At 44.5% G+C, this 10,302-nt stretch overlaps 1 long non-coding RNA gene across 1 annotated transcript in view; it reads left to right on the plus strand.

The window, feature by feature from the left end:
- LOC146340398 (uncharacterized) overlaps window positions 1-9,118 on the plus strand; it is a 77,226-nt gene extending 68,108 nt beyond the window's left edge. Inside the window, exons 4-5 of the long non-coding RNA XR_014784037.1 lie at window positions 4,656-4,760; window positions 8,479-9,118. This is a non-coding gene — a long non-coding RNA (uncharacterized LOC146340398). The remainder of the gene's footprint in view (window positions 1-4,655; window positions 4,761-8,478) is intronic.
- The last annotated feature ends 1,184 nt before the right edge of the window (window positions 9,119-10,302 follow it).

Genomic DNA, 10,302 nt, shown 5'->3' on the forward strand with positions numbered 1-10,302 from the left:
ATGAGATGGCTAGATAGCATCACCGATGCAATGAATATGAACTTGAGCACACTCCAGGAGACAGCGGAGGACGGGAAGGCCTGGTGTGCTATGGCCCATGGGGTCACGAAGAGTCGGACACGACTTAATGACTGAACAACAACAACAGCCACTGGAATGCTGCTCCTGAGAGCTTCTCAAAAATGGGAGCATCTCAGCTCCCGTCATGCTCAAACGCACTCCTTGCTAATGGAGCCTGTTCCCAGCTGCCTGTCATCCAGAGAAATCAAGTGATGGAACCAGCCCTAAGTCTCCCCCTTCTGGATATTCAAATGCTGGCAGAGATTATAGTGTCCTGAAATATGTAACACTGTTGGCATTTGTTAGCCGCCCATGGGATTTGCGTGTGTGTGTGTGTCTAGATAGATAGATATAACACACGCACACGCATGCATGCAAACAGCCTGTAACTGTTACAGATTTCACTGTGACTCCCAGAGTCCATGCTACCCAGGGTGCCGCCACCTTACCAAGCAATGAAATAAATCAGAGTCCTTAGTGCACTGGTTCAATCTGCCCTCTTCACACCCTGTCTCAGAAACGCTTTCTTTGGAATCATCCCATTTGCAAAGTGTATCTGCAAAACTGACGCCAACCATGCTACGACAGCATATATGGATTGTGTAGCAGCCTAGCAGATTGCGTGGATGGATATCTTCAAGAAACAGATTTGTTTGGATTATCTCTGGCTAGCTAATCTCCTCTCTTACCTGCAGAGGCCTGATAAACTGCAGAGACAACTGCAAAATGTTACAAGGGGCCGAGAGACAAGGAATGGCTTTGGGGATATGCAATCTCCACTGGCAACATCCTGGACAACTGCCAAGGCCCATGCATTGTCCCCTGGTACCAAATGCAGTTAAAGAGAATCTTGAACAAGAGCCTGTGCACTTAGGAAACAATGGGATGCAAAGGCTCCAAACATTAGGAAAAGAAATAATAGAAACAATCATTCTGCTTTCTAATAACATGCGCTAAGCACGTAACAGTGCCACAAAAAGAAAACAGTCACAAATAGGGTTGTAGTAAAAATGTAACCTAAAAGCCATTGTATGTGCCTTAAGCAGCACGTAGTATTTTAAGAGCTGTGCATGCCTAGAATAAGTGAGCAGTAACCCTAAGATAATTTAGCTAGGCAAACTGCTAGCAACCAATCAAAGTGACACGCTAGCTAAGGAATGCAAGCTGAAGTGATAAAACTGTAGCGCGGGCGTTGCCCAGGGTCGACTCTGCTTTTGAGCGTGAGGTCCTTTGTCGAACTGTTTGCAAACAATAAAATCAAGTTGGACCCAGCCTGAAGTTGACTCTCCTCTTTGGGGCAAATTGGACAAGCCTCCAGGGGGCAAAACTAGCATTTTGTGCAACAGGGTGCACAGCCCTAAGAGCATACAGAGCAAGTAGCTGCAAATTATTCAACAGGCCTGCATCCAGATTTTGGTGAGGAAAGATGGTAAGAACCACTGGTGAGTCCCCTTAACCAGCATGTTGCAGGGTTTGCAAATGAAGAGGTCCTCCAATAGTTCATTACCAGATAAATCATGCAACTTAACCAACCACCATACCAAGTTCTTTAAAAAAAAAATAAAAAATCCCTTCCTAACTGTCAGGAGCCTGCTCACTCCTCCACACCATGTCCTCAAGTCATGTATGTGAGCAAAAGCAATGCAGCCTGAGCCACCTCTGAAATAAGTTTAATGTTCTGTAGTAGCGCTTTCCCAGTAGGAATGTATGGCTGTGAGAGCTGGGCTATAAGGAAGGCTGAGCGCCGAAGAATTGATGCTTTCGAACTGTGGTGCTGGAGAAGACTCTTACGAGTCCCCCGGACTGCAAGGAGGTCAAATCAGTCCATCCTAAAGGAAATCAACCCTGAGTGCTCCTTGGAAGGACAGATACTGAAGCTGAAGCTCAAATAATTTGGCCACCTAATGCGAAGAGAAAACTCTCTGGAAAAGACCCTGATGCTGGGAAAGACTGAAGGCAAAAGGAGAAGGGGACGACAGAGGATGAGATGGCTAGATAGCATCACCGATGCAATGAATATGGACTTGAGCACGCTCCGGGAGAGAGCGCAGGACAGGAAGGCCTGGCGTGCTGTGGTCCATGGGGTCACGAAGAGTCGGACACGACTGAACGACTAAACAACAGTAGCGCTGCCCAGTGCCCACCCTGGAGTTTCGGGGCACATCCAGGGCACGTGCCTTGCAATGTCTTTCTTGCAAGAACACTCTCAGTGTTAGAACTAAAAGACCTCTTCACAATTCTCCATGGTGGAGGAGCGTATCCTGACCAAGGCATCCTCCCACTCACTCTAAGGGCAGGGCCATGCAGATTTTCTTAGGTGTGTCCCTTCTTTTGGAAAGAGCAAACACAGTCCAATTGTGGTCTTGCCTGCATCGGGATGAGTGAGAATTTTGTTTCAGTTCATTTTTTATAAGAATTTACCAAAAAATTGCAAATTTCTTCATATACAGGATGGAAAGAACTTGTGATTAAAACAATTCAAATGTGGGAGAAACTGAAATGGATAGATTCATCCAACCAGGCCCAGGGCTTGGAGTACTTAGCTCTCTGCAGATAACTTTAATTCCAAATGACAGGACAATGGGAAATGGCAACGTATAAATTGTAGGTTCAAGTTCGTAACAATACAAACAAATAGCAGAAACACAAAAATCGATTTCCTTGCAACTCAGCTATACATATGTATCAGTTCAGTTGACCTTATACATGGTGATAAGAGCCCATAATTATTAGTCAGCTCTCCAGCATTCAGCCCCCCAAGAAAACAAGGAAAAAGAAAGGTTCCTTCTGTGCAAGCACCGGGTCATTACTGACCCCTAGAGGGACGTCGCTTGTGGTGGCGTTTTCATGGCAGACTGTAGCGGGGTGGTTTGCCATTGCCTTCCCCAGTCGTGACTACCTTTCCCCCAGCAAGCTGGGTACTCATTTTACCGACCTCGGAAGGATGGAAGGCTGAGTTGACCTGAGCCAGCTACCCGAGACCCGGCTTCTGCTGGGATCGAACTCAGGTCGTGGGGAGAGTTTCGGTTGCAATACTGCCGCCTACCACTCTGTGCCTTTTTCTCTGAGCTCTCGCCTGAGTGGGCACACCACCACTACAGGACTAAACCAGCCAGTTCATGGGGTTTACGCATGCATGTTTTCCTTTCTCCTAATCTTGTCCTCCCACCCCCCACCCCAACCTTCCTAGCTATAAAAGCTGTTGAAATTAGAGATATTAGAAATAATAAGATTAGAAAATATTAACTTCAGCCCAGGTAGGCATATGATTTATGCCTTAAAATTCATCAACATTCCCCTCTTCCCTCCCCATTTCTTTCTCCTTGTGTGTTGAGTCCTTGCAGATTGTAAGCTTGGAGGCAGGGTCTGTTTTGTTTTTATTAATTATTTGTCAGCCACTCCGGGAGCCTTTTTGACTGAGGAGTGGGATAAAAATACTCTAAAGAAAGAAAGAAACATTAATTGTAAAGTTTAGTCTGTATGTTTTCAAGAATGAGGCAAATAGCAGCTTCACTGCAGAGCAATTTACATTGGGAAAATGGTGCAAGGATAAAGGTTAAACCCTCTCCCCCTTTGTGCTTTGGTCCTGATCAGAATCTCCAGTCGCTGCCTCCATGCATCTGGTATTTTGCAACAACTCAGACTGAGATGCATTCTCATACCTCCACCATAATATATCATTTAACTCTGAAGATGTCTGGATGTGTCCCCCTAAGCAACATTTGAGAATGTTTGAAATTCCGAATCTGTTGAGAATCTGAATTTGTGCAACAACAACCCAAATAATTATGCTCATTCCGACTGCAACTCAACATCTTTTGGAAATCTTGGATCTTCGTCAAAAACCAAAACAAAAAAAAGTGTTGCGAGAACAACTTCACTACATCATCCCACTTCGAGAACTGGCCCAGTATGCCTGGTGGCTCAGCCTCTCACAACCTCTCGTTAACGAGGTATGGATGATGCATTGCTGAGCTCTGCAGTTATCTGGGTGCCTGCAGCCTTCTTCTGGTCTTCCTGAATCATAGAAATGAAACTAGAGTGGCTGAGTTGTTGTTCTTTTCCTCGCTTGCTACATTTGTACTGAAATTATAGGTCAGAAGAACCACTGGATCCCACAGAGAGGGCAATGATCTCCTCTCCTACACCCTCATAGCAGCCCACAGACTAGCAAGGCGTACGGAAGACTTGCCACTGTAAGTGACTAATTGTAAATATGGAATGATAATTAACAGCAAACATGTACCCATGTTGTTGTGGAATGGCTAATTTGCACGGTTAACAGCTGTCATGCCAGGTGAATTCCGTATGCTTGACATCCTCATTAATGGGGCCATGTTCCAGTCATTTGTAAATTGGCTAGATCCAGAAAACTGTTGACGCAAACCAGAAAAAAAGAACAGATGATCAGATGGAGGGGGGAAGAGGAAGCAGGAAAGGAAAGAAAGGAAAGGAACAGAAGCCAGTGCAAATGCTTGAGCCTTGACAGAACTGGATGCTTTAGCCTCATTCCCCAAAAGCACTTATTCGCAAAGAGTAAATATGTCAGGGGAAATGGCTAAACACATTAAATACCTACTGCCTCTTCCATTCAGGTTGTGCCATCAATATAAAAAGTGATGCATAATATCCACCATCGAGCAGGGATTTGCTGGGCCGCAGGACGCAACATTAAGCTCAGAGATGTTGGGCTAATGACGGTAAGTCCATTCTGTTGTAATGAATTGTTTGTTATAGTGCATCATAAAGCACACGAGTCATCGCTCACTACACTGGGTTGAAAAACACCACCAATGAGGTGACGACAACGTGAGCCAGGCCAGTGGCCCTGGAGCAGGCAGCAATTGGGGGGCTCAGTGGAGGCGTAGAAAACATTTGAGCACATGTACATCATTTATTTCCTTTTGCAAACTTACACTACATTTTTTTACTACTTTCCATAATTTATCCTAGCTTTGCTAGCCAAGAAGACCTGGGGTATGGATTAACGTGGGTATTGAATCTCTGACCCAGACCACTGGAAACGGCCACCAGCCACCTTCTGGCATCTGTGTTTAGAGCATGTGCCATTCACACACTTTCAAGCCCCCACACTTGGGGGGGGGGGGGCATCCACAAAAGCTAGAAACTTGGGTTTTAAAAAATAACAATAAAATCTGGATTTTTCACGAAGCTGAGTTCTACGCTCATGATCGTATTCTTTGAGGTTTACTTTGGCACTCCCGCAGAATTACAACACAGTGTTAATATCTGAGGGCTTCTCCTATTTCTTACTCAACACATGGTAGCATTGAGTTCTTTTAAAAAAAAACTGAGTGACTAGTTACCGCTTTTGCTAGTAATGATTATAAAAGATGGAGACACTATTCATGTTTAAGATTCGGATTGATGGCCTTTAGCAAAGATGTCTTGGAGTAACAGCTGCTCTTTGCAGCCAAAGTCAACCAGTTAAAGAGGAACAGCTACCTGGTGTTTAGCACTGGGTCTGGTAGGATGACAGATACTTCGTTCTGCAGGAAACATTTGATGCCGTGCTTAGAACTGAGTCACTGAGCAGCATGCAAAAGGCAAAGAAATCTGGCAGCATCTGTTGTGTGAATTTATGTGCTGCGACAACAACTGTTCCTTGATAATGACACTGAATGGTGCACACTAGGGTGTGTGTGTGTATGTGTGTGTGCGTGCGTGCATGCGCGCGCGTGTGTGTACATGCATGTTTACTTGACAAATTAAGGCAAACTGATACCAAGCAAAGGGAACAATTCATTAGGAAATTATTCTTAATTCTTCACACACAATTCACTCAGGACTTTTTGTGGGTGAGGTAATACATTCAACCTCAAACTCATTACCTGTCCCACCACATGACACCATAAGTCCTACTTACTTCTACTTGTATTTGACTGGACATAAGTCACCCATTTCTTCACTCTCATGAGCAAAAGGAGGGACATAAATAGATGCATCATTTAAAAGCTTCCCACCTCTCCCAAACTCTCTAGAGCACAACACTTTGTACAGTACAAGTATCTGGAAAAAAAAATCTTTTCATCCCCCATACTATGATACAAAGAAGTCCCACGTGGGGTTCTAAGTGTGGGGTAGTGGCTACAGCCAATGTGGGGTAGTGGCTAGAGTGTTGGATTGAGAGTTGGGAGATCCCACTTGGCCACGGAAGCTCACTGGGTGACTTTGGGCCAGTCGCAGACTCTCAGCCCAACCCACCTCACAGGGTTGTTGTTGTGAGGATAAAATGGAGAGGAGGGGGACTATGCACGCCACCTTGGGTTCCTTAAGGAGAAGAAAAGCTGGGATAGAAATGTAATAAATATAAACAAACAAACAAACAAACAATCACTTCGGGAGTGAATTCACTGAAAGCTCTAATCACTGAGCTGATCATTACCGTAGTTCTGTCTGCAAGCAACCTAGATTGCAACAGCTGAATGAAGAACATCCCTTTTAGCTGAACACAGTTCTTAGAACCAATGGCAGATAGAAACGTGTGGGTTCTTCAAAAGCCCACAATCTCTTCTGGAAACCTACACAACCGCTATCTCTGAAAGTGAACCTTGTAGGTTTCCTTGGAATTTTCATTTATTTCGTTTATCACATATATATCCAGCTTTCCTTCCACGGAACTCAAGGCAGTATCTATGGAGGCTCATAGGAGAGGGGAGTGTTCCCATCCAAGCACTGACCCCGACCCAGATCAGCTGGGACTGGGTCAGCAAGGTTTGTCTGCTTGGCACCAGCAATGGCACAGCGGAGCCAGGGCTCGCAGCAACGCAGCCCGGCACTTTTTGATCAGCAGGGATGCTGATCATCTGTCACCCCACCCCCCAGACTTCCCTGTTCCCTCTGAGCTTCCCTGTAATCCCCACAGTAGCTGGGGGAAAATGGATTTCCCAGCAGCAATATATTGTTCCCTGTAATAATGTGAAGTATTTTACGCTGGCTCGGACTTGAATGGGCAATTCAGCACTAGCCAAGATAGTCGATGTTTAAGGATCATGGGAGCTGTAGGCCAAAACATTTGGAAGGCCACAAGTTCCCCACTCCTGTTCTAAGGAAACTGAATAAGCACTGGAATCTCTGGAACTTCTCACCTCTCAGAAGCAGGGTGCAGACATGTAACACAGCTCCTCACTCTTAGATGCAAATCTGTTTCACCCCTGCTGTTTTTGTCTCTGATTTCTCTGCCTTCTGTGATGGAAGCAAAAGTATTTTTCAAGACTTATTTCCCAGCTGTTGCTCAGGGAAGGGGTGGGGAGGGAAACCAACCTCAGATCAGTCAGAAGGTTTTTTGCTGAGTGAAAATGCTATGTCTGCAAAGAACAATGGAAGTCCACTCTTACTGAGGTAAGTGCTTAAGGCAGGATGTGGAGAAGGACGGGCAGCTCAGTTTGTTTCCATCATGTCAGGTCTCTGTAGAAACTGGATCCCTCCAGCCTCCTCCCCTTGGCTGCTAATGATTTTAAGCTGTAAGCCCGGGGATGTGGAAAGGGTGCCACAGAGCGTGTGTTAAATCGATAGCGCCAGAGTCATTCATGTGCCAAAAAAAATGAGGAAGGAGATGAAGAAAGCACACACATTTCCACAGCTATTTGCTAAGCGGGTAATTTAGCACTTTCCCATCAACTAAGAGACAGGAAAAAGAACATTTTCTCCCAAAAGGATGAGGAAGAGAAATCAAACTTTGTAAAAGGGGGAAAAAATGCAACAATGGCTGATTCCAAGTCTTCTCACTCTTCCAGTGGGCAGAAGTTATATTGTTACACCAAAGGAAGGTTTTATACTCTCCAGAGCTGGACAACAGAGCAAGTGGGCATCTGCTATTCTCTGAGTTGAAGGTTGGCCTGACCATGAAGTAGACTGAGGAAGGCAAACAGAGCTGACTCATGCATGCAGCATGACCCACTGGAAAGTTCTTGTGCACTGTCCCTGTTCATTATGAGGGCGCTCGTGCAGGAGAATTTCCCAGTGTGTGCTGCCCATCTGAATTCATGATAGAGTCCTTCGTTACTTCATAGAAGGGAGGTGCCAATTGGATTTCCCACCTACAGGCACCAAAATATCATAGGCATTTATATTTTGCCTGTGGAGGCACAGACTTTCAGATCAAGGTGGCCTGAAGTATTTATCCTCAAGTTGGTTTCACAACTTTCCACATGTAACAGCAACTAAAGTGGTCAACAGCAAATGAAGGGGGAGATCTCTTCAAAGCACATCAGACAATGCAGTTCATGGAGATAGGGGAGAAAATATTACGGGCTTCCTTGTTGCATGGGGTCAGGCCAAAATCCCCCCTGTGCCGACGCTTCAGCTGTGTAATCCACAACACTTAACTCAACCTTTCTGTCAGCTCCTTTTGGGGAGGCTGTTTTTGTTCATCATCGTCTATATATTTTTGTTCAGGTTGCAAATTAAGGACGGCACTCACCCGGCTTTGGTGTGTCAGAGATGCAAGCTCCAGCCAGCCCAAACATTCGCGCTGCGGAGGAGGAAGCAACGGGGATACAATTAGATGTAAATGTGACACAGGAAAGGAATATTCTTGCAGAAATCATTTTCCCCCTCTGCGCTTGTGAACTCATCCTTTCTCTTCCATCCCCACCTGAAGCCTTGCTAAGGTTGTTATAGCCAAGGTCAGCAGCGGCTTGTCGTCTTCCAAAATGTTCACGACAAGAGCGGGATGAAATCTTTACAGTCACAGCCAGTTTCCCTGTGAAGTGAAGGCAAAGGAGACTTTTATTCATATCTGCCCTGCTTCTAAAAATGGCCAAGGCAGCTTACACTTCATAAAAAAAAGGGAAGGGCTATTGTTGTATTGCTGTTATGAAGCCTGGGTTCAAATCCCGAGTTGGCCATGCTGCTCACTGGATGTCCTCGGACCGGTCATTCTCTCTCACCCTAACCTACCTCACAGGGTTGTCATGAAGATAAAATATGGGGGAAGGTGCAAACCATGCTGCTGTGAAGTCCCTGGAGGAGAAGGGTGGGATAAAAATGTGAGAAATACATAATAAAACTTAACCCACAATTCCTGACATACCTTACTCTGCTCTTGTTTAATTTTATTTGTTGACTGTTAGTTTTGGTTCTGTGTGTGTGTGTGTGTGTGCTTTGTTTTTTACTGCTGCTTTTAACTTATTGTAAATGTGTTTTAATGACTGGTTACTGTTTTTATGCTTTTTATATTTTGTAATTTTTTATATTTTTGAGTGGCTCTTTTTCAAGAGGGGAAAAGCAGGTTATACATTTCTTAAGCAAAATATTTATAAAACTGGGATGTTTGAGGAATTCAGTCTTTGCAAATTTCAATATGGAGTGACAGGATTTGCAACTCCCAGATCAGAACGAAGGCAGCAATCCTAAACCCACTTACCTGAACCCAATGGGGCTTAATTCTGAATAGATATGCAAAGCTTTGCACCGCTATTCATCCTCTGGCTATTGGACCCCTGGAATATTCCAGTCCAGTTCTCATCTCAGAAACCTATCAAAATACATTTAGAAAACTACATTTTGAGGGAAATATATATATAATTAGAAATTTCTATTTTGAGAGAAGATAGGTTTAAAAACAAACCGATACATAGGCAATGCGATGCAGATATCACTCCAAACCACAATAAACAACCAGCAAACCTGCATCCCATTTATAAATTCTGAAAGAATTAAACAGATTTTAAAATGTGAAATGTTTTGGTATAAAATGCCAGGTTCTGTCACAAATGAGAATATGCTACAGTACCACTTATAAACTCAGCCAAACCAATCAGGAACACACCAGAAACAAGCCTCAGAGAGGAATGTATGTGTTTAAATGTGATTTGGGGGCAGATTTTTAAATAAAAAGTTTGCAGATTAATGTGGAAACAGGACAGAATGGCCTTATGGTTGGAGATATACAAACATGACATGGGCTGTAGATAGAGTGATTTGCCCACCCCAAGGTGAATTATCTGTTTGTGCATGCATTTTCCACAGCTTATGCTCACAAATTTCAGAGAGAGAGAAGGAGAAGGGAGACAGAGAGAGAAAGAGAGAGAGAAAGAGAGAGAGAGAGCAGCAAAGCAAACTGTGTGGTGTAGTGGTTAGAATGTTGGACTGGGACTTGGGAGATCTGAGTTCTAGCCCCCACTTGGCTATGAAGTTCCCTGGGTGACTTTGGGCCAGTCCCTGACTCTCAGCCTAGCCTACCTCACAGGGTTGCTGTAAAGATCAAACGGAAAGGAA

The sequence above is a fragment of the Heloderma suspectum genome, chromosome 6 (genome assembly GCF_057233095.1).
Source record: "Heloderma suspectum isolate Gila_16-S chromosome 6, 16-S_ref, whole genome shotgun sequence".
In the NCBI taxonomy this organism is placed as follows: Eukaryota; Metazoa; Chordata; class Lepidosauria; order Squamata; family Helodermatidae; genus Heloderma; species Heloderma suspectum.